At 40.8% G+C, this 26,401-nt stretch overlaps 1 protein-coding gene and 1 long non-coding RNA gene across 2 annotated transcripts in view; both read left to right on the top strand.

Annotated features, from left to right (window-relative positions):
• LOC139764465 (uncharacterized) overlaps positions 1 to 7,029 on the top strand; it is a 34,247-nt gene extending 27,218 nt beyond the window's left edge. Inside the window, exon 4 of the long non-coding RNA XR_011716381.1 lies at positions 6,913 to 7,029. This is a non-coding gene — a long non-coding RNA (uncharacterized lncRNA). The remainder of the gene's footprint in view (positions 1 to 6,912) is intronic.
• Positions 1 to 26,401, top strand: part of SLO2 (slowpoke 2) — a 1,142,188-nt gene that overhangs the window by 969,100 nt on the left and 146,687 nt on the right.

The following is a 26,401-nucleotide window of genomic DNA, read 5'->3' as shown; positions in this document are numbered from 1 at the left end:
TAAGACACTCATTCAGCTGCTCCCAAAACACTTGCCTCTCATGATCTTTCTTCTCATGCATAGGTGCATATTCACCAATAATCACCCATCTCTCGGGCAAGGAACAGAGTGAATTGGATCGATGTGGTATACCGGGGTCGAGGGAGCTGTGGTTTCGGGCATTATTGCATGACAGCTAGAGACTGAGTGTGAACGAATGGGGCCTTTGTTGTCTTTTCCTAGCGCTACCTGGCAAACGCAGAAGACAGCGACAAGGCAAAATAGATAAATAATTGGAGGTGGAAAGATGGAGTGAAAAAGATTTTGTGTGATCGGGGCCTGAACATGCAGGAGGGTGAAAGGTGGGCAAGGAATAGAGTGAATTGGAGCGATGTGGTATACCGGGGTTGACGTGCTGTCAGTGGATTGAATCAAGGCATGTGAAGCGTCTGGGGTAAACCATGGAAAGCTGTGTAGGTATGTATATTTGCGTGTGTGGACGTATGTATATACATGTGTATGGGGGGGGGTTGGGCCATTTCTTTCGTCTGTTTCCTTGCGCTACTTCGCAAACGCGGGAGACAGCGACAAAGTATAATAAAAAATAGTATATATATATATATATATATATATATATATATATATATATATATATATATATATATATATATATATATATATGTACAAACATCCATACACGCACAAATGCCTGCATATACATATAAACATCAATGTATAGGCATGTATATACACATACACAGACTTATACATATACACACAGGTACATATTCGTACTCGCATGCCTTCATCCATTCCGGGCGCTACCCCGTCCTACAGGAAACAGCATCGCCATCCCGTGCTTCAGCGAGGTAGCGCCAGGAAAAGAGACAAAAAAAGCCACACTCGTTCAGATTCAGTCTCTAGCTGTCATGTGTGATGCACCGAAACACAGCTCCCTATCCACATCCAGGCCCCACAGACCTTTCCATGGTTTACCCTAGACGTTTCACATGCCCTGGTGCAGTTCATTGACAGCACGTCGACCCCGGTATACCACATCTTTCCAATGCACTCTATTCCATGCACACCTCTCACCCTTCTATATATTCAGGCCTCGATCGCGCAAAATCATTTCACTTCATCTTTCCTCCTCCAATTTCGTCTCCTGCTTCTTTTTGTTCCCTCCACCTCTGACACATATATCCTCTTTGTCAACCTTTCTTCACTAGTTCTCTCCATATGTCCAAACCATTTCAACACACCCTCTTCTGTTCTCTCAACCACTCTTTTTATTTTAACACATTTCTCTTACCCTTTCATTACTTGTTCAAACAAACCACCTCACACAACATATTGTCCTCAAACATTTCATTTGCAACATATCCACCCTCCTCTGTACAACCTTATCTATAGCTCATGCCTCGCAAGCATGTATTATTGTTGGAACTACTATCCCTTCAAACATACCCATTTTTACTCTCCGAAATAACGTTTTCTCCTTCCACACATTCTTCATCGCTCCCAGAACCTTCGCCCCCTCCCCCACCCTGTGACCCACTTCCGCTTCCATGGTTCCATATGCTGCTAAGTCCACTCCCAGATATCTAAAACACTTCACTTCCTTCAACTTTCTCCATTCAAACTTATATTCCAATTGATAACCTTGCTCTTATTCACATTTACTCTGAATTTTCTCTTTCACACACTTTTCCAAACGCAGTCACCAACTTCTGCAGTTTCTCCCTCGAATCAGCTACCAGAGATGTATCGTCGTCGAACAACTGACTCACTTCCCAAGCCCTCTCATCCCTAACAGACTGCACTCTCGCCCCTCTCTCCAAAACTTTTGCTGTCACCTCCTTAACCACCCGATCCATAAACAAATTAAACAGCCATGGGGATCACTCACGTCTGCCGCAGACCGACCTTCAGTGGGAACCAATTACTCGCCTCTCTTCCTACTCGTGCACATGTATTACATCCATGGTAAAAAAATTTCACTGCTTCTAGCAGCTTACCTCCCATACTATATGCTCTTAAGACTTCCACAAAGCATCTCTATCAACCCTATCGTATGCCTTTTCCGGATCCATATATGCTACGTAAAAATCAATCTGTTTTCTAAGTATTTCTCACACATTCTTCAAAGCAAATACCTGATCCACACGTCCTCTACCACTATTGAAACCACACTGCTCTCTGCCAATCTGACGCTCTGTACATACTTTCACCCTCTCAATCAATACCCTCCCATATAATTTCTCAGGAATACTCAAACTTATGCTTCTGTAGTTTGAACATTCACCTTTATCCCCTTTGCCTTTCTACAGTGGTACCATGCACGCATTTCGCCAATCCTCAGGCACTTCACCATCGTCCATGCATAAATTGAATATCCTTACCAACCAATCAACAACACAGCCATCCCCTTTCTTGATAAGTTCCACTGCAATGCCATCCAAACCGCCACCTTGCCGGATTTCATCTTCCGCAAAGCTTTCACTACATCTTCTCTCTTAACCAAACCATTCTCCCTGACCTTCTCACTTCGCACACCAGCTCGACGAAAACACCCTATATCTCCTCCTCTAGCATCAAACACATTCAACAAACCTTCAGTATATATATTGAAGCAGAAGTTGTGGGAATGTGTGATGAAGTGTAAGAAAGTAAATTCTAGATTGATATGGGCAAAATTGAAAGTGGGTGGAGATGAATGGGTGATTATTGGTGCTTACGCACCTGGTTATGAGAAGAAAGATCATGAGACGCAAGTGTTTTGGGGGCAGGTGAGTGAGTGTGTCAGCAGCTTTGATGCACGAGACCGGGTTATAGTGATGAGTGATTTGAATGCGAAGGTGAGTAATGCGGCAGTTGAGGGTGTAATTGTTGTACACTGGGTATCAGTGTTGTGAACGGAAACGGTGGAGAGCTTGTGGGCCAGCGTAGAAAAAAGACGTACATGAGTATACGTATGTAAGTAAGGGAGATGGTCAAAGGGAATTATTGGATTATGTGTTATGTAATAGGCGTATGAAAGAGACTTGGATGTTAATGTGCTGAGAGAGGCAGCTGGAGGGATTTCTGATCACTATCTTGTGAAGGGGAAGGTAAAGATTTGTGGAGGTTTTCATAAAAGAAGAGAAAATGTTGGGGAGAAGAGAGTGGTGTAAGTGAGTTTGGAAGGGAGACTTGTGTGAGGAAGTACCAGGAGAGACTGAGTGTAGAATGGCAAAAGATGAGAGCAATGACGTGAGGGGAGTGGATGAGGAATGGGAGGTATTTAGACAGGCAATGATGGCATGTGTCAAAGATGCATGTGGCATGCGAAAGGTGGTGGGTAGGTAGGTTAGAAAGGGTAGTGAGCGGTCGAATGAAGAGGTAAAGTTGCTATTGAAAGAGAAAAGAAAGGTGTTTAGATGGCACTTACAGGGATGGAGTGCAAATGGTTGGTAGATGTTTAAGAAAATCGGCAGGAGGCCGAGAGAAAGATGCAAGGGTTGAAAAAGAGGTCAAATGAGAGTTAGGGTGAAATAGCATCATTAAACTTTAGGGAGAATAAAAGATGTTTTGGAAGGAGATACATATGTACGAAACTCAACAGAACAAATGGGAACATCGGTGAAGGGGCAAAATGAGAAGTGATAACAGGTAATGATGAAGTGATTGATTAGTTTGGATTTTTGGCATATGTACAGCTCATGGTGAGCTGGCTGAGGATTGGCAAAATGCCTGTATGATGCCAATGTATAAAGGCAAGGAGGACAAAGATGAATGTTTCAATTACATATGTGTAAGTCTATCAAATGTATTTGGTAATTTGTATGGAAGATTGGTGATTGAGAAGGTGGTGTCATGCACAACACGTGTTGAATGGGAAGGGGTAATGCAGTTGAGGGAGTGGTAGGGGATGTATGAATAAGATGTTTACACTGAAAAACAATTGTCTAAGAAATACGTAAAAAAACGGAAGGATTTGCGTGAGTCAATCACTAATTTTTTTGATGACACGGCCATGGTAGCAGATTCGAATTTGATACTGCAGAAGCTGATTTGTGATTTTAGGACAGTGTGTGAAAGGAGAAACTTGAGAGTTAATGTGAAAAGGTAAGGATGTTAGGTTTAGCAGTAGAGAGAGAATTTATGAATGACGATCCAAATATGGGACAACATGATATATAATGCAGAGGATTACAAAGACCATCAGGGAAGAATTAGTAACGACTATGTTGACCAGAGAAATTGAAAAGTAAAAGTAACAGTGGACGGATTATTTCAAATATCTGGCGGATAAAGACTAATGAAGGAGATCGTGTGAATGAGAAGGCTAAGGATTATCAATACCAGGATTCATTTCAGAAATGAATAGTATCTGTCGTTTGTAGAAAGGTCAGTTGAGGTAGATGGTCAAGTTAGAAGGATGGTAAGAGGGATATACTTGTTAAAGCCCTGCAACCAACAGCCGGAGGGTGAAATTTCTCCAGAAGGACCACGTTAGAGGATGACGAATAAAGTTATAGATATCGTGTCTGCAAGGTTGAGAGAAATGGAGGACGTTAAAGAGAAAGTGATGTACGGAACAAAAAGTCCGAGAGGGCCATCGAGAGTACCGGCAGCAGAGAAACTTATGCTCAATTATAGCCTGGTGGTGCGACAGTTGAGAAATTCTGAATATGCACACTGCATTTTATATGCTTCATTTTATACCTATGTTAGGCATTTCTGCTGTTTTCCTCTGTACTAATGTGTCCGAATAAGCTTCTTTGACGTAACATAAACAATTTCAAGATTAACAGGATAAAGTAAATTATGTAAATTTCCGTAGAGAAATTATGAGACATACGTCAAAGTAAATACACGTATGAAGCCTATATTGCTGAAAATAAAAGAACCCAAGAGAACTTCATGTTAGAAACACGAGACTTACTAACCAGTCTAATGGTCCATCAAATACGGAAATGATGACTTAGTTAAAGACAGTTCGAGCCTCGGGTCCAGTTTCATTGCTAGGAAAGATAAACGTTCCACGACATGTTGAAATAATGTTGATGAAGATATGTTCACAGTGATAAAAGTCATGAAAATAGATGAATAGGCAGACCCTGATACGGTTCATTCGTGGACAATGAAATAAGATAGCTAAGCCCTTGACTGTCCTTTTGAATAAGTCACTTCCTACGAGGAAAGCTCTATAGGAGTGGAAGTTTGCCAGTATCAGCGACATTCAATGAAGGTATTAAGTCACTACCCGGAAAGTATCCTCCAATAACCGTAACGTCTGTCGTTGAACAACTTTTGAAAATCATAGTTTGGGGGAAAAACGTAAACCATTTAGATGACCATTACTTAATGAACGATTCTCTGCATGGCTTTTTAACACAATTGGTCATGATATAAACAACATGTATGATGAAAGTAAAGCAGATGATATCATCTATCTAGATTTTCAAAGAGCATGTGATAAAGATCTGATCTAAAGGCTACTAACAAAAGTTGAATCTCATGGTATAGATGATTTTGTACTTTGGCGGGAAGAAAATTGGTTGACTAGCCGCTAAAAAGGGTAATTAATGGTCAAGTCTCGGAATGATTAGACTTAACAAAGTCTTGGAAACGGGTCTCTTTCTCATATAAATCAGTGATAGTGATATGGGCTGCTTTGTAAGATACCGAAATTTGAAGACGATACCAAGCTTAGAAATGAATCTACAAGAGAAATTGGACATCTGTTGGTTCAAACTGGCATAGACAAACTGAAGGAATTGGCTCCTAGGTGACAATGAATTTTAATATGGATCAATATAGTTTTGCATATCGGTAGTAAAAACGAGAAGACAAGCTAGATTATGTGTCCTGTTGAACTATGATGGGTAACTGGAAAAAACACTTAGGCAGAATAATTTCTAGCGACCTAAAGCTAAGTAATCTGTGCACGAAATTCTGCGATTCACAGGTTGGGCACGATTTTGAATCAACGGAAATCATCCCCGCTCTTTAATATTCATCATCTAAAATAATGTGTTCAGTTTTGGTTACTCTTCTTAGAATAAGGCATAGACAGAAGGCATAGAGAGAGTACAGTGTCAAGCTATCAAGATGATTCCCAGAAGGAGAAACAATTCCTATGAGTGCTAGCTAAACGACATGCATCAATTAAGCTTTGGAAAGTAAAGGTTAAGGAAGGGTAATACAGTTCTTCATATTGTTTAAGTGCGTTGACAATTTTGATCTAACGAGCTACTTAAGGCTCGATTCGTCTAATCTCATTCCCAGTAATGAATAAAAACTCATGGGCAAATCTGTTACATTGGCTGGGGCGAATTGCTTTCCCTCAACAGGATTGTAAACATATCGAATGATTGATCAATAAGAGTGGTTGAAAACAGTACCAGCGATAAAGCTTAAGAAAAGAATTGTCAATATCTCTCTTCAAGTGAAAAGTTTGCAGTATTTTCCCTTTGAAACATGTTTATAAATTTCTTACCACAGTAATCTCTGAGTTTCTGATATCTTCTACTATCACAGTTGTCCGTTGTTGCTTGAATTCCTTTGCATTCCTTTGTAACTTTGCACTGTATATTAGTATATACATTGTCATCTGCTTTTTTATACATAACACTATCACTCACCTTCAGTTTACACTAATTCGCTACTACGTTAACACAACATTATCACTTGGCATGCACACGCTCTGAGCTCATTAGTGTTGTGCAACAAGTATTTACTTCATTCGGTATTTAAGAAACTTCAGTCATATGCGAGGGAAGATAAAGTGTATTTGAAATGTTGCAGTTCAATGCATTTAAGTCAGTCTGTGAAAAGATGCTGCTTTACTAAGAGAAGTCACGCTTTGTTCTCATAGTCTTGCCTATGAAGGGTCTTGAATGTAAGTGGCGGTGTCATATAAAGATATTCAATATTCTACATCGTCAGGAGGTGAGGGCTCTGCGGTCCTCGTGTGGGGTAGCGGTATTCCAGGTGTTAGCTGCCGTTGACGACGCAAATATGACTCAGGCTACACTCACCCAGGCGGTCGACCAGGCCTACCAGGTAGGTTAGCAGACGGTGAAGTCATGAAGGTGAAGGGAGAAAGTCAGGATTAGGCAAGGTGGTAAAAACGTAGAGAAGTTAAAGTGAGAGGGACAGATCAAGACGGTGAAGAGGCGAGGTTTAGGTGACTGGGCAATGAATGAGATGTGAAAGCCTCATTGGTGAAGTGGATGATTACTCTATCACAGGTAAGTTATGGCAGGAAGGCGTATATGTCACATTGGAAAGAAAGAACATAATGGTACAGCTTCGAAGTCTTGTCAGGATGGCTTGGAAAAAGGACTGTATACTGTATGCTTGTGCACCAAGTTGGCATTTGAATGGATATTTCATTTAAAGTCTGTAGATATAAAAGTCTATAAGAAAGCCAGCGTAATATTGATTGATTAAGATATGTAATTTTGAATTATTTCAGAGATTTACTAAACCAGGAAACGTTTGTGACCTGATTCGATATACACCATGGTCAAGATGAATAGAAGGATACAGGTTGAATGAGGTTGAGAATCGTATGTAAGGTTCAGTGTGTGATGTTACAGTCATAATGTGTATGGTAGACATACCTCAAGGATACGCTTTGTGCTCTTAGCGGGTGCGTCCTCCTGAATCTTCACGAACCCAGACCTCGCAAAAGGACCCAACATTCCTTGGGTTTGGATGAAACCTCAAGCCATCTTAGATCCTTATTTGCCAGGATCTCGTTGTCCCCTTATTCCAGTCTTCTGCTCGGTGTGTGATGTTTCGACCAATTACAGTCGTCCTTCTACTCTTAACCGGCGACATAGAAGGAAATTTAGGCTCAGCCAGATACATATTGAACAAACGAAAACAAGGTACAACAAGAAAGCAGGATTCAGCAAAAACATCTTCATCACCAACGGATTTTCCTTGTCTTCACTAACTTCATAAACAAACAATGCAACAGAAATTTAACATATGAATGTTTTCTTACCACGCCATCCCGTTAAGTCCATCAAAACCAAAACTTTATACCCACAACAGACACTTGAAACTTACTTGACACTCCCTGTAACAATACTAACCCATCTAAATCAAAAGCCAGTTCTCTTAAAAAAGAACACGAGACGTCCTAATGTTAACTATCACTGAGGGACATATAAGACAGAAACATAAAACAGAACACCCATACAAGAGACCAGCGCATCTTACAAATCACTCATAATTACATTAGATTAAGAATATGAAGTATGTAAGTAGGAGAGATGGCCAGAGAGCATTATTGGATTACGTGTTAATTAATAGGCGAGCAAAAGAGAGACTTTTGGATGTTAATGTGCTGATAGGTGCAACTGGAGGGATGTCTGATCATTATCTTGTGGAGATGAAGGTGAAGATTTGTAGAGGTTTTCAAAAAAGAAGAGAGAATGTTGGGGTGAAGAGAGTGGTGAGAGTAAGTGAGCTTGGGAAGGAGACTTATGTGAGGAAGTACCAAGAGAGACTGGGTACAGAATGGAAAAAGGTGAGAACAAAGGACGCAAGGGGAGTGGGGGAGGAATGGGATGTAGTTAGGGAAGCAGTGATGGCTTGTGCAAAAGATGCTTGTGGCATGAGAAGCGTGGGAGGTAGGCAGATGAGAAAGGGTAGTGAGTGGTGGGATGAAGAAATGAGATTATTAGTGAAGAAGAAGAGAAAGGCATTTGTGCGATTTTTGTAGGGAAGAAATGCAAATGAGTGGGAGATGTATAAAAGAAAGAGACAGGAGGTCAAGAGAAAGGTGCAAGAGGCGAAAAAGAGGGCAAATGAGAGTTGGGTAGAGAGAGTATCATTAAATTTTAGGGAGAATAAAAAGATGTTTTGGAAAGAGGTAAATAAAGTGCGTAAGACAAGGGAACAAATGGGAACATCAGTGAAGGGGGCTAATGGGGAGGTGATACAAGTAGTGGTGATGTGAGAAGGAGATGGAGTGAGTATTTTGAAGGTTTGTTGAATGTGTTTGATGATAGAGTTGCAGATATAGGGTGTTTTGGTCGAGGTGGTGTGCAAAGTGAGAGAGTTACGGAGAATAATTTGATAAACAAAGAAGAGGTATTAAAAGCTTTGCGGAAGATGAAAGTCGGCAAGGCAGCGGGTTTGGATGGTATTGCAGTGGAATTTATTAAAAAAGGGGGTGACTGTATTGTTGACTGGTTGGTAAGGTTATTCATGTATGCATGACTCATGGTGAGGTGCCTGAGGATTGGCGGAATGCTTGCATAGTGTCACTGTACAAAGGCAAAGGAGATAAGAGTGAGTGCTCAAATTACAGAGGTATAAGTTTGTTGAGTATTTCTGGGAAATTATATGGGAGGGTATTGACTGAGAGGGTGAAGGCATGTACAGAGCATCAGACTGGGGGAGAGCCGTGTGGTTTCAGAAGTGGTAGAGGATGTGATGACCAGGTGTTTTCTTTGAAAAATGTATGTGAGAAATACTTAGAAAAGCAAATGGATTTGTATGTAGCATTTATGGATCTAGAGAAGGCATATGATAGAATTGATAGGAAGAACAATGCTCCATACTTTTTCAAATACTTGGTCACGTAATTTCTTTGCACACTATGACGAATACTTCGCTGATAAGACATATTCCTTTGTTTTGGTATTGCACAAGAAAATAGTCATTGATACACTGTTCTTTAAAAACTCAACACTCACTCTCTACTCATTTTTTAGGTGCAATTCTATATTATGCTGGAAAGCAGAAATATGGTAAAGTAAAGGACTGCGACAGAACGACACTCCTCACTGTGGTTCAGCATTACTTATAAGAGTTTAATAATCAAACTCTTATCAGCAACAAATAATTCACGGTGATGTATCCTCTAGAAAACCCACGGGTTAGGAACACATACACTCGAGCTCAGGTTATTAGAAGTTTACTGTTCTTGATAGTCTGTGTTATTTTTGAAGTAAAAATCATTTGCACCTCTGCAGTGTAGCGGTTAGCGTTACTGACCGCCTTGCATGCACGGACCACCTAGTAGGATCAAACCCGCATAAGTTCGAATCCTAGTCGCTGCAGCCGAGCCACAGTACATCCTGCTGTTCATCCTCCCAAAGGACTGGTCGATAGAATGGGTATCTGACATAAGCTAGGGTGTGTGTGTGTGTGTGTGTGCGTGAGCGTGCGCGCATACATACATAGCAGCAAAGACACTGTACATATATACAAAGTTAAGAAGACGGGGAAGACGAGTGTAAAAACTCTTCCCGTGAAACACAAATAGTATCATAGGACTGTTGATTGCAAGTTGCGTTGCCAGTTCAGTATTCTGGTGTCTGCTTGTCACGTATTGCATATCGAGAATAACCTCTTACTTAATGAATGAAGCTTTGTGCCATACAGACCTTTACTTTTTCATCGTTTGTAAGCGGCGTATTGTTAAAACCATAAATCCGCATTCTATCTTTTATCAGTTTGATGCAAGAAAAAGTAAAGTGAAATTTTTGATGTTCACACACATAACAAGGGTAGGCATCCATCAGCCACAGTTCACAGGGTAAGTATGTGTCTGGTACCAGAAACATGTAAGTATCATCGGCTGAGAGACACAATCATACAGATGCTATGAAGAGAGATTCAATCGGTCACTTGGAATGCATGAAATCTTTCATAAGACAATTTAGATGTTTCACCATGAAGCATTGCTTAGTTTTTATATGAAGAAAAACTACACAGTTGTCCACTCTTCTTATCCTGTCATTTGGTATTAAAAGCGACTAGTTCTTTCATCAATCTTAGTACAAGAGGATATATTGTGGGTCGGATTTGACCCACAGGCCGTTGTTTAGGATCCCCTGCTCTAAGAAGATGAAATTGTGATAAAGAGGCATCTGGTCTCAGACTTAATTCCAAGCCCCAGATATTTCTTCAAGTTCAATACTACTTCTGCTGAAGATAGAATTTAAGAATACATCGAAGATGTCAACGATTCCTTGCGAGGTTCTGTTAACCCTCTATTTACAGAAATTACACTTCGTAGTCTGCTTGCTGCTTTTATCTACACCTTATGTGAGAGAAATTTTCCATTCTATTTGCCATCAGACTGTAGATACGATCTTTGATGGTCAGGTCACTAAAGCCAATTTTCGTTGTGGGTTTGCTATTATAGAACCGAGGGAATCAAAAGTTGAAGAGCAAAACCACCAATGACTTCCTTTGAACTGGTCATTTTTCATGAGGTTGCGTGAAACAACGATGTGAGATTTTTCCTAAGATTAAAACTACTGTTAACTCTTAGAAAACTACTCATGATGAATAAACTAAATTTTCTCATTTCCCCTTCAGCTTATCATAAAGATGAAAAAATAATCTTTCAATCAGCATGTCCTCAGAACTTTTCGGTGGCAGTTACGTGTCAGTATTTGGTGTGATAAAGGTGAATAAAAGTGCTTACTAGTTATGTACCGTTATATATAATCGACGGCTATTTTGTTCACTGATTCAAGAAAACAAAAGGATGAAGGCTCTGAATGGGCATCAGAATTCACGAATACAAATTTTCATACAATTGTACTAACATGAAATAGTTCATTATATAAACTGTATGTCTTTTTCTTCTTAACTTTATCGTGGCCAGTTGCGCCGTCGGTCGTGGTATGTGACGGTTTTGTTGATGAGTGATGACCTCAGCTTCCTGGCCACCTTCGCCGAGCAGTCACTGCGAAGTCGCCTCCTAGTTTGGGATACGAGGCTTCTGCTACTCTCTCATCTTCCACTCGACCAAATCCAGCATATCCTTCTCTCACACTGGACGTACAAAATGTTGAAAGCCATGTTCATTATCCCCGAAGATACACTAGATTTGCGAAGGTAAATCTTACATGTTATTTCACAGTTAATGTGACAATATAAATGGGTCTGGTCTATTCCTAGCAATTCTACTGTTGGTTCTAAATTGCTACAAGTGGATTGACTTACTTGTTTGTCTACAATTTACGCAATGTTCATGTGTACAATTGTTTGTTAGACGTATAATGGCTAGAATTCGGTATTAATGTTGATCATGTCTTCGTGTTTTGATAATGATGTTGCGAGGTTTAGAAACAAGGTTATTTTGAGTGGGGAATAAAATGGTTGAGTTGGTAATGAAAGTATAATGACGGTTGACATTGATGAAACAAAAGATTGAAAAATATTCAGCTTGGTCTCAGATGTCGCAATAAGGTGTGCTGTACTTCAAATGAGAAAATCAAACATCTTTTTTCTAAAAGGGCTAGAGTCTTGAGGAACAACAAATGACTAACGAACGCTTCGAAGGCTTTATGTGTCAAGAAGTGTCTGCTACGTGTGACAAGAGGTATTCAGTTCATGTGTCAATAAGTATCCGTTTCATATCTCAAGGAGTATCCACTTCTCTGTCGTTTAAAAGTTTTTGAATGATTGCTGCACTGCATTTCAGTCTCTAGAATTTTATGGATACCTCTTCTTCGGTGTCTTTTTTTCTTCTTCACATTCTTCCTCGTTTTCATCTATTCTAAATAAATATATTTTGTCAGTTACTAAATGACGGATAAAATGAATGTTTAGACAATTTCTACGTTATGTATGTATATATATATATATATATATATATATATATATATATATATATATATATATATATATATATATATATACATATATATAAATCTCCAACAGCCAGGATCGAGCCAGGGACCCTTGTGCTAAAGGCAGGAATGCTACCGCTAGGCTATGGCCTGTGACACAGGTGTCCCGGGTTCGATCCTGGCTGTTGGAGGTTTGTATGTTCTATGCGCGTCCATATGCACTTTATTCGTATATATATATATATATATATATATATATATATATATATATATATATATATATATATATATATATATATATATATATATATATATATATACGTACATATATATGTATATATATATATTTTTTTTTCATACTATTCGCCATTTCCCGCGATAGCGAGGTAGCGTTTAGAACAGAGGACTGGGCCTTTGAGGGAATACCCTCACCTAGCCCCCTTCTCTGTTCCTTCTTTTGGAAAAAAAAAAAAAAAAAAACGAGAGGGGAGGATTTCCAGCCCCCGGCTCCCTTCCCTTTTAGTCGCCTTCTACGACACGCAGGGAATACGTGGGAAGTATTTTTTCTCCCCTATCCCCAGGGATATATATATATATATATATATATATATATATATATATATATATATATATATATATATATCATTATTATCATTATTTTGCTTTGTCGCTGTCTCCCGCATTTGCGAGGTAGCGCAAGGAAACAGACGAAAGAAATGGCCCAATCCGTCCCCATACACATGTATATACATACACATCCACACACGCAAATATACATACCTATACATCTCAATGTACACATATATATACACACACAAACATATACATATATACACATGTACATAATTCATACTGTCTGCCTTTAACTATTCCCATCGCCACCTCGCCACACATGGAATAACATCCCCCTCCCCCCTCATGTGTGCGAGGTAGCGCTAGGAAAAGACAACAAAGGCCCCATTCGTTCACACTCAGTCTCTGGGTGTCATGTAATAATGCCCGAAACCACAGCTCCCTTTCCACATCTAGGCTAGACAGAACTTTCCATGGTTTACCCCAGACGCTTCACATGCCCTAATTCAATCCATTGACAGCACGTCAACCCCGGTATACCACATCGATCCAATTCACTCTATTCCTTGCACGCCTTTCACCCTCCTGCATGTTCAGGCCCCGATCACACAAAATCTTTTTCACTCCATCTTTCCACCTCCAATTGGTCTCCCACTTCTCGTTCCCTCCACCTCCGACACATATTACCTCTTGGTCAATCTTTCCTCACTCATTCTCTCCATGTGCCCAAACCATTTCAAAACACCCTCTTCTGCTCTCTCAACCACGCTCTTTTTATTTCCACACATCTCTCTTACCCTTGCATTACTTACTCGATCAAACCACCTCACACCACATATTGTCCTCAAACATCTCATTTCCAGCACATCCACCCTCCTGCCTACAACTCTATCCATAGCCCACGCCTCGCAACCATACAACATTGTTGGAACCAATATTACTTCAAACATAGCCATTTTTGCTTTCCGAGATATTTTCTCGACTTCCACACATTCTTCAAGGCTCCCAGGATTTTCGCCCCCTCCCCCACCCTATGATTCACTTCCGCTTCCATGGTTCCATCCGCTGCCAGATCCACTCCCAGATATCTAAAACACTTTACTTCCTCCAGTTTTTCTCCATTCAAACTTACCTCCCAACTGACTTGACCCTCAACCCTACTGTACCTAATTACCTTGCTCTTATTCACATTTACTCTTAACTTTATTCTTTCACACACTTTACCAAACTCAGTCACCAGCTTCTGCAGTTTCTCCCATGAATCAGCCACCAGTGCTGTATCATCAGCGAACAACAACTGACTCACTTCCCAAGCTCTCTCATACACAACAGACTTCATACTTCCCCTCTTTTCCAAAACTCTTGCATTCACCTCCCTAACAACCCCATCCATAAACAAATTAAACAACCATGGAGACATCACACACCCCTGCCGCAAACCTACATTCACTGAGAACCAATCACTTTCCTCTCTTTCTACACGTACACATGCCTTACATCCTCGATAAAAACTTTTCACTGCTTCTAACAACTTGCCTCCCACACCATATATTCTTAGTACCTTCCACAGAGCATCTCTATCAACTCTATCATATACCTTCTCCAGATCCAAAAATGCTATATACAAATCCATTTGCTTTTCTAAGTATTTCTCACATACATTCTTCAAAGCAAACACCTGATCCACACATCCTCTAACGCTTCTGAAACCACACTGCTCTTCCCCAATCTGATGCTCTATACATGCTTTCACCCTCTCAATCAAAACCCTCCCATATAATTTACCAGGAATACTCAAGAAACGTATACCTCTGTAATTTGAGCACTCACTCTTATCCCCTTTGCCTTTGTACAATGGCACTATGCAAGCATTCCGCCAATCCTCGGGCACCTCACCATGAATCATACATACATTAAATAACCTTACCAACCAGTCAACAATACAGTTACCCCCTTTTCTAATAAATTCCACTGCAATACCATCCAAACCCGCTGCCTTGCCGGCTTTCATCTTCCGGAAAGCTTTTGCTACCTCTTCCCTGTCTATCAAATCATTTTCCCTAACCCTCTCACTTTGCACACCACCTCGACCAAAACACCCTATATCTGCCACTCTATCATCAAACACATTCAACAAACCTTCAAAATACTCACTCCATCTCCTTCTCACATCACCACTACTTGTTATCACCTCCCCATTAGCCCCCTTCACTGAAGTTCCCATTTGCTCCCTTGTCTTACGCACTTTATTTACCTTCTTCCAGAACATCTTTTTATTTCCCTAAAATTTAATGATACTCTCTCACCCCAACTCTCATTTGCCCTCTTTTTCACCTCTTGCACCTTTCTCTTGACCTCCTGCCTCTTTCTTTTATTTATCTCCCACTCATTTGCATTTTTTCCTGCAAAAAATCGTTCAAATGCCTCTCTTTTCTTTCACTAATAATCTTACTTCTTCATCCCACCACTCACTACCCTTTCTAATCAACCCACCTCCCACACTTCTCATGCCACAGGTATCTTTTGCGCAAGCCATCACTGCTCCCCTAACTACATCCCATTCCTCCAACACTCCCCTTACCTCCTTTGTTCTCACCTTTTTCCATTCTGTACTCAGTCTCTCCTGGTACTTCCTCACACAAGTGTCCTTCCCAAGCTCACTTACTTCACCAACCTCTTCACCCCAACATTCTCTCTTCTTTTCTAAAAACCCATACAAATCTTCTTCTTCGCCTCCAAAAGATAATGATCAGACATCCCTCCATTTGCACCTCTCTGCACATTAACATCCAAAAGTCTCTCTTTCGCGCGCCTGTCAATTAACACGTAATCCAATAACGCTCTCTGGCCATCTCTCCTACTTACATACGTATACTTATGTATATCTCGCTTTTTAAACCAGGTATTCCCAACCACCTGTCCTTTTTCAGCACATAAATCTACAAGCTCTTCACCATTTCCATTTACAACACTGAACACCCCATGTATACTAATTATTCCCTCAACTGCCACATTACTTACCTTTGCATTCAAATCACCCATCACTATAACCCGGTCTTGTGCATCAAAACCACTAACACACTGATTCAGCTGCTCCAAAAACACTTGCCTCTCTTGATCTTTCTTCTCATGCCCAGGTGCATAAGCACCAATAATCACCCATCTCTCTCCATCAACTTCCAGTTTTACCCATATTAATCTAGAATTAATTTTCTTACATTCTATCACATACTTCCACAACTCCTGTTTCAGGAGTAGTGCTACTCCTTCCCTTGCTATTGTCCTCTCACTATCCCCTGACTTTACTCCCAAGACATTCCCAAACCACTTCCCCTTTACCATTGAGCTTCGTTTCACTCAGAGCCAAAACATCCAGGTTCCTTTCCTCAAACATACTACCTATCTCTCCTTTTTTCACATCTTGGTTACATCCACACACATTTAGACACCCCAATCTGAGCCTTCGAGGAGGATGAGCACTCCCCGCGTGACTCCTTCTTCTGTTTCCCATTTTAGAAAGTTAAAATACAAAGAGGGGAGGATTTCTGGCCCTTCGCTCCCGTTCCCTCTAGTCGCCTTTTTTTTTTTTTTTTTTTAACTTTCCAAGAGAAGGGACAGAGAAGGGGGCCAGGTGAGGATATTCCCTCAGAGGCCCAGTCCTCTGTTCTTAACGTTGCCTTGCTAATGCGGGAAATGGCGAATAGTGTGAAAGAAAGAAAGAAATATATATATATATAAATATATATATATATATATATATATATATATATATATATATATATATATATTTTTTTTTTTTTTTATACTTTGTCGCTGTCTCCCGCGTTTGCGAGGTAGCGCAAGGAAACAGACGAAAGAAATGGCCCAACCCCCCCCCCCATACACATGTATATACATACGTCCACACACGCAAATATACATACCTACACAGCTTTCCATGGTTTACCCCAGACGCTTCACATGCCTTGATTCAATCCACTGACAGCACGTCAACCCCGGTATACCACATCACTCCAATTCACTCTATTCCATGCCCTCCTTTCACCCTCCTGCATATTCAGGCCCCGATCACACAAAATCTTTTTCACTCCATCTTTCCACCTCCAATTTGGTCTCCCTCTTCTCCTCGTTCCCTCCACCTCCGACACATATATCCTCTTGGTCAATCTTTCCTCACTCATTCTCTCCATGTGCCCAAACCACTTCAAAACACCCTCTTCTGCTCTCTCAACCACGCTCTTTTTATTTCCACACATCTCTCTTACCCTTACGTTACTCACTCGATCAAACCACCTCACACCACACATTGTCCTCAAACATCTCATTTCCAGCACATCCATCCTCCTGCGCACAACTCTATCCATAGCCCACGCCTCGCAACCATACAACATTGTTGGAACCACTATTCCTTCAAACATACCCATTTCCGCTTTCCGAGATAATGTTCTCGACTTCCACACATTCTTCAAGGCCCCCAGAATTTTCGCCCCCTCCCCCACCCTATGATCCACTTCCGCTTCCATGGTTCCATCCGCTGCCTCATCCACTCCCAGATATCTAAAACATATATATATATATATATATATATATATATATATATATATATATATATATATATATATATATATATCATTATTATCATTATTTTGCTTTGTCGCTGTCTCCCGCATTTGCGAGGTAGCGCAAGGAAACAGACGAAAGAAATGGCCCAATCCGTCCCCATACACATGTATATACATACACATCCACACACGCAAATATACATACCTATACATCTCAATGTACACATATATATACACACACAAACATATACATATATACACATGTACATAATTCATACTGTCTGCCTTTAACTATTCCCATCGCCACCTCGCCACACATGGAATAACATCCCCCTCCCCCCTCATGTGTGCGAGGTAGCGCTAGGAAAAGACAACAAAGGCCCCATTCGTTCACACTCAGTCTCTGGGTGTCATGTAATAATGCCCGAAACCACAGCTCCCTTTCCACATCTAGGCTAGACAGAACTTTCCATGGTTTACCCCAGACGCTTCACATGCCCTAATTCAATCCATTGACAGCACGTCAACCCCGGTATACCACATCGATCCAATTCACTCTATTCCTTGCACGCCTTTCACCCTCCTGCATGTTCAGGCCCCGATCACACAAAATCTTTTTCACTCCATCTTTCCACCTCCAATTGGTCTCCCACTTCTCGTTCCCTCCACCTCCGACACATATTACCTCTTGGTCAATCTTTCCTCACTCATTCTCTCCATGTGCCCAAACCATTTCAAAACACCCTCTTCTGCTCTCTCAACCACGCTCTTTTTATTTCCACACATCTCTCTTACCCTTGCATTACTTACTCGATCAAACCACCTCACACCACATATTGTCCTCAAACATCTCATTTCCAGCACATCCACCCTCCTGCCTACAACTCTATCCATAGCCCACGCCTCGCAACCATACAACATTGTTGGAACCAATATTACTTCAAACATAGCCATTTTTGCTTTCCGAGATATTTTCTCGACTTCCATACATTCTTCAAGGCTCCCAGGATTTTCGCCCCCTCCCCCACCCTATGATTCACTTCCGCTTCCATGGTTCCATCCGCTGCCAGATCCACTCCCAGATATCTAAAACACTTTACTTCCTCCAGTTTTTCTCCATTCAAACTTACCTCCCAACTGACTTGACCCTCAACCCTACTGTACCTAATTACCTTGCTCTTATTCACATTTACTCTTAACTTTATTCTTTCACACACTTTACCAAACTCAGTCACCAGCTTCTGCAGTTTCTCCCATGAATCAGCCACCAGTGCTGTATCATCAGCGAACAACAACTGACTCACTTCCCAAGCTCTCTCATACACAACAGACTTCATACTTCCCCTTTTTCCAAAACTCTTGCATTCACCTCCCTAACAACCCCATCCATAAACAAATTAAACAACCATGGAGACATCACACACCCCTGCCGCAAACCTACATTCACTGAGAACCAATCACTTTCCTCTCTTTCTACACGTACACATGCCTTACATCCTCGATAAAAACTTTTCACTGCTTCTAACAACTTGCCTCCCACACCATATATTCTTAGTACCTTCCACAGAGCATCTCTATCAACTCTATCATATACCTTCTCCAGATCCAAAAATGCTATATACAAATCCATTTGCTTTTCTAAGTATTTCTCACATACATTCTTCAAAGCAAACACCTGATCCACACATCCTCTAACGCTTCTGAAACCACACTGCTCTTCCCCAATCTGATGCTCTATACATGCTTTCACCCTCTCAATCAAAACCCTCCCATATAATTTACCAGGAATACTCAAGAAACGTATACCTCTGTAATTTGAGCACTCACTCTTATCCCCTTTGCCTTTGTACAATGGCACTATGCAAGCATTCCGCCAATCCTCGGGCACCTCACCATGAATCATACATACATTAAATAACCTTACCAACCAGTCAACAATACAGTTACCCCCTTTTCTAATAAATTCCACTGCAATACCATCCAAACCCGCTGCCTTGCCGGCTTTCATCTTCCGGAAAGCTTTTGCTACCTCTTCCCTGTCTATCAAATCATTTTCCCTAACCCTCTCACTTTGCACACCACCTCGACCAAAACACCCTATATCTGCCACTCTATCATCAAACACATTCAACAAACCTTCAAAATACTCACTCCATCTCCTTCTCACATCACCACTACTTGTTATCACCTCCCCATTAGCCCCCTTCACTGAAGTTCCCATTTGCTCCCTTGTCTTACGCACTTTATTTACCTTCTTCCAGAACATCTTTTTATTTCCCTAAAATTTAATGATACTCTCTCACCCCAACTCTCATTTGCCCTCTTTTTCACCTCTTGCACCTTTCTCTTGACCTCCTGCCTCTTTCTTTTATTTATCTCCCACTCATTTGCATTTTTTCCTGCAAAAAATCGTTCAAATGCCTCTCTTTTCTTTCACTAATAATCTTACTTCTTCATCCCACCACTCACTACCCTTTCTAATCAACCCACCTCCCACACTTCTCATGCCACAGGTATCTTTTGCGCAAGCCATCACTGCTCCCCTAACTACATCCCATTCCTCCAACACTCCCCTTACCTCCTTTGTTCTCACCTTTTTCCATTATGTACTCAGTCTCTCCTGGTACTTCCTCACACAAGTGTCCTTCCCAAGCTCACTTACTTCACCAACCTCTTCACCCCAACATTCTCTCTTCTTTTCTAAAAACCCATACAAATCTTCTTCTTCGCCTCCAAAAGATAATGATCAGACATCCCTCCATTTGCACCTCTCTGCACATTAACATCCAAAAGTCTCTCTTTCGCGCGCCTGTCAATTAACACGTAATCCAATAACGCTCTCTGGCCATCTCTCCTACTTACATACGTATACTTATGTATATCTCGCTTTTTAAACCAGGTATTCCCAACCACCTGTCCTTTTTCAGCACATAAATCTACAAGCTCTTCACCATTTCCATTTACAACACTGAACACCCCATGTATACTAATTATTCCCTCAACTGCCACATTACTTACCTTTGCATTCAAATCACCCATCACTATAACCCGGTCTTGTGCATCAAAACCACTAACACACTGATTCAGCTGCTCCAAAAACACTTGCCTCTCTTGATCTTTCTTCTCATGCCCAGGTGCATAAGCACCAATAATCACCCATCTCTCTCCATCAACTTCCAGTTTTACCCATATTAATCTAGAATTAATTTTCTTACATTCTATCACATACTTCCACAACTCCTGTTTCAGGAGTAGTGCTACTCCTTCCCTTGCTATTGTCCTCTCACTATCCCCTGACTTTACTCCCAAGACATTCCCAAACCACTTCCCCTTTACCATTGAGCTTCGTTTCACTCAGAGCCAAAACATCCAGGTTCCTTTCCTCAAACATACTACCTATCTCTCCTTTTTTCACATCTTGGTTACATCCACACACATTTAGACACCCCAATCTGAGCCTTCGAGGAGGATGAGCACTCCCCGCGTGACTCCTTCTTCTGTTTCCCATTTTAGAAAGTTAAAATACAAAGAGGGGAGGATTTCTGGCCCTTCGCTCCCGTTCCCTCTAGTCGCCTTTTTTTTTTTTTTTTTTTAACTTTCCAAGAGAAGGGACAGAGAAGGGGGCCAGGTGAGGATATTCCCTCAGAGGCCCAGTCCTCTGTTCTTAACGTTGCCTTGCTAATGCGGGAAATGGCGAATAGTGTGAAAGAAAGAAAGAAATATATATATATATAAATATATATATATATATATATATATATATATATATATATATATATATATTTTTTTTTTTTTTTATACTTTGTCGCTGTCTCCCGCGTTTGCGAGGTAGCGCAAGGAAACAGACGAAAGAAATGGCCCAACCCCCCCCCCCATACACATGTATATACATACGTCCACACACGCAAATATACATACCTACACAGCTTTCCATGGTTTACCCCAGACGCTTCACATGCCTTGATTCAATCCACTGACAGCACGTCAACCCCGGTATACCACATCACTCCAATTCACTCTATTCCTTGCCCTCCTTTCACCCTCCTGCATATTCAGGCCCCGATCACACAAAATCTTTTTCACTCCATCTTTCCACCTCCAATTTGGTCTCCCTCTTCTCCTCGTTCCCTCCACCTCCGACACATATATCCTCTTGGTCAATCTTTCCTCACTCATTCTCTCCATGTGCCCAAACCACTTCAAAACACCCTCTTCTGCTCTCTCAACCACGCTCTTTTTAGTTCCACACATCTCTCTTACCCTTACGTTACTCACTCGATCAAACCACCTCACACCACACATTGTCCTCAAACATCTCATTTCCAGCGCATCCATCCTCCTGCGCACAACTCTATCCATAGCCCACGCCTCGCAACCATACAACATTGTTGGAACCACTATTCCTTCAAACATACCCATTTCCGCTTTCCGAGATAATGTTCTCGACTTCCACACATTCTTCAAGGCCCCCAGAATTTTCGCCCCCTCCCCCACCCTATGATCCACTTCCGCTTCCATGGTTCCATCCGCTGCCTCATCCACTCCCAGATATCTAAAACACTTCACTTCCTCCAGTTTTTCTCCATTCAAACTCACCTCCCAATTGACTTGACCCTCAACCCTACTGTACCTAATAACCTTGCTCTTATTCACATTTACTCTTAACTTTCTTCTTTCACACACTTTACCAAACTCAGTCACCAGCTTCTGCAGTTTCTCACATGAATCAGCCACCAGCGCTGTATCATCAGCGAACAACAACTGACTCACTTCCCAAGCTCTCTCATCCCCAAAAGACTTCATACTTGCCCCTCTTTCCAAAACTCTTGCATTTACCTCCCTAACATATATATATATATATATATATATATATTTCTTTTTTTTTTTTTTTTTAACTATTCGCCATTTCCCGCATGTTAGCGAGGTAGCGTTAAGAACAGAGGACTGGGCCTTTTTTGGAATATCCTCACCTGGCCCCCTCTGTTCCTTCTTTTGGAAAATTAAAAAAAATTAATCGAGAGGGGAGGGTTTCCAGCCCCCCGCTCCCTCCCCTTTTAGTCGCCTTCTACGACACGCAGGGAATACGTGGGAAGTATTCTTAATCCCCTATCCCCAGGGATAGGGGATTATATATATATATATATATATATATATATATATATATATATATATATATATATATATATATATATATATATATATATATATATATATATATATATATATATATATATATATATATATATATATATATATATATATATATATATGGATTGAACCAGAGCATGTAAAACGTCTGGGGTAAGCCATGGAAAGTTTTGTGGGGCTTGGATGCTGAAAGGGAGATGTGGTTTCGGTGCATTATACATGACAGCTAGAGACTGATTTGTAGCGGTTTTCAGAAAAGAAGAGAGAAAGTTAGGGTGAAGAGAGTGGTGAGAGTAAGTGAGCTGGGGAAGGAGATTTGTGTGAGGAAGTACCAGGAGAGACTGAGTACAGAATGGAAAAAGGTGAGAACAAAGGATGTAAGGGGAGTGGGAGAGGATTGGAATGTATTTTGGAAAGCAGTGATGGCTTGTGCAAAAGATGCTTTTGGCATGAGAAGCGTGTTTGGTGGGCAGTTTAGAAAGGATAGTGAGTGGTGGGATGAAGAAGTAAGAAGATTAGTGAAAGAGAAGAGAGACATTTGGACGATATTTGCAGGGAAATAATGCAAATGACTGGGAAATGTATGAAAGAAAGAAGCAGGAGGTCAAGAGAAAGGTGAAAGAGGCGAAAAAGAGGGCAAATGAGAGTTGGGGTGAGAAAGTATTATTAAATTTTAGGGAGGATAAAAAGATGTTTTGGAAGGAGGTAAATAAAGTGCGTAAGACAATGGAACAAATGGGAACATCAATGAAGGGGGCTAATGAGGAGGTGATAACAAGTAGTGGTGATGTGAGAAGGATATGGAGTGAGTATTTTGAATGTTTGTTGATTGTGCTTGATGATAGAGTGGCAGACATAGGTTGTTTTGATCGAGGTGGTGTGCAAAGTAAGAGGGTTAGGGAGAATGATTTGGTAAACAGAGAAGAGGTAGTAAAAGCTTTGTGGAAGATGAAAGCCGGCAAGGCAGCGGGTTTGGATGGTATTGCAGTGGAATTTATTCAAAGAGGGGGTGACTGTATTGTTGACAGGTTGGTAAGGTTATTTAATGTATGTATGACTCATTGTGAGGTGCATGATGACTGGCGGAATGCTTGCATAGTGCCATTGTACAAAGGCAAAGGGGATAAGAGTGAGTGCTCAAATTACAGAGGTATACGTTTGTTGAGTATTCCTGGGAAATTATATGGGAGGGTATTGATTGAGAGGGTGAATGCATGTACAGAGCATCAGATTGAGGGACAGCAGTGTGGTTTCAGAAGTGGTAGAGGATGTGTGGTCCAGGTGTTTGGTTTGAAAAATATATGTGAGAAATACTTAGAAAAGCAAATGGATTTGTATGTAGCATTTATGGATCTAGAGAAGGCATATGATAGAGTTGGTAGAGATGCTCTGTGGAAGGTACTAAGAATATATGGTGTGGGAGGTAAGTTGTTAGAAGCAGTGAAAAGTTTTTATCGAGGATGTAATTCATGTGTAGGTGTAGGAAGAGAGGAAAGTGATTGGTTTTCAGTGAATGTTGGTTTACAGCAGGCGTGCATGATGTCTACATGGTTGTTTAATTTCTTTATGGATGGGGATGTTAGGGACGTGAATGGAAGAGTTTTGGAAAGAGGGGCAAGCATGCAGTCTGTTGTGTATGAGAGAGCTTGGGAAGTGAGTCCGTTGATGTTCGCTGATGATACAGCGCTGGTGGGTGATTCGGGTGAGAAAGTGCAGAAGTTGGTGACTGAGTTTAGTAAAGTGTGTGAAAGAAGAAAGTTATGAGTAAATGTGAATAAGAGTAATTTTATTAGGTACAGTAGGGCTGACTGAGAAGTCAGCTGGGAAGTAAGTTTGAATGGAGAAAAACTGGAGGAAGTAAGTGGTTTAGATATCTGGGAGTGGATTTGGCAGCGGATGAAACCATGGAAGCGGAAGTGAATCATAGGGTGGGGGAGGGGTATAAGTCGAGAATGTTATCTTGGAAAGCAAAATTGGGTATGTCTGAAGGAATAGTGGTTCCAACAATGTTATATGGTTGCGAGTCGTGGGCTATAGATAGAGTTGTGCGGAGGAGGGTGGATGTGCTGGAAATGAGATGTTTGAGGACAATATGTGGTGTGAGGTGGTTTGATCGAGTAAGTAATGAAAGGGTAAGAGAGATGTGTAGTAATAAAAAGAGAGAGCAGAGGAGGGAGTTTTGAAATGGTTTGGTCACATGGAGAGAATGAGTGAGGAAAGATTGACATAGAGGATAAATGTGTCGGAGGTGGAGGGAACGAGGAGAAGTGGGAGACCAAATTGGAGGTGGAAAGATGGAGTGAAAAAGATTCTGAATGATTGGGGCCTGAACATGCAGGAGAGCGAAAGGCGTGCAAGAAATAGAGTGAATTGGAACTATGTGGTATTCCGGGGTCGACGTGCTGTCAATGGATTAAACCAGGGCATTGAAGCGTCTGGGGTAAACTATAGAAAGTTTTGTGGGGCCTGGATGTGGAAAGGGAGCTGTGGTTTCGGGCATTATTGCATGACAGCTAGAGACTGAGTGTGAACGAATTGGGCCTTTGTTGTCTTTTCCTAGCGCTACCTCGCACACATGAGGGGGGAGGGGGATGGTATTCCATATGTGGCGAGATGGCGATGGGAATGAATAAAGGCAGACAGTGTGAATTGTGTGCATGGGTATATATATATATGTGTCTGTGTGTGTATATATATGTGTACATTGAGATGTTTTTTTTTTTTTTTTTTTTTTTTTTTTTTTGCCGCTGTCTCCCGCGTTTGCGAGGTAGCGAGGTATTGAGATGTATACATTGAGATGTATAGGTATGTATATTTGCGTGTGTGGACGTGTATGCATATACATGTGTATGGGGGTGGGTTGGGCCATTTCTTTCGTCTGTTTCCTTGCGATACCTCGCAAACGCGGGAGACAGCGACAAAGCAAGATAGATAAATATAAATATATATATATATATATATATATATATATATATATATATATATATATATATATATATATATATATATATATCTATATATATATTCACACTATTCGCCACCTCCTGCGCCAGCGAGGCAGCGTCGAGAACAGAGGACTGAGCCCCCGAGGGAATATCCCCACTTGGCCCCCTTCTCTGTTCCTTCTTTTGGAAAATTAAAAACGAGAGAAACGGATTTCCAGCCCCCCGCTCCCTTTCCTTTTAATCGCCTTCTACGCCATGCAGGGAATACGTGAGAAGTATTCTTTCTCCCTTATCCCCATGGATAATATACATATATGTATATATATATATATATATATATATATATATATATATATATATATATATATATATATATATATATATATATATATATATATATATATATATATATATATATATATATATATATACATATATATATATATATATATATATATATATATATAATGTATATATATATATATATTTGTATATATATATATAAATATATATTTCTTTATACTAATCGCCATTTCCCGCACTAGCGAGGTAGCGTTAAGAACAGAGGATGAGGACTGGGCCTTTGGGGGAATAT

Source organism: Panulirus ornatus, chromosome 50, assembly GCF_036320965.1.
Source record: "Panulirus ornatus isolate Po-2019 chromosome 50, ASM3632096v1, whole genome shotgun sequence".
Taxonomy (NCBI): domain Eukaryota; kingdom Metazoa; phylum Arthropoda; class Malacostraca; order Decapoda; family Palinuridae; genus Panulirus; species Panulirus ornatus.
Note: the sequence above shows the minus strand (reverse complement) of the source record. Positions and strands in the feature narration are given on the sequence as shown.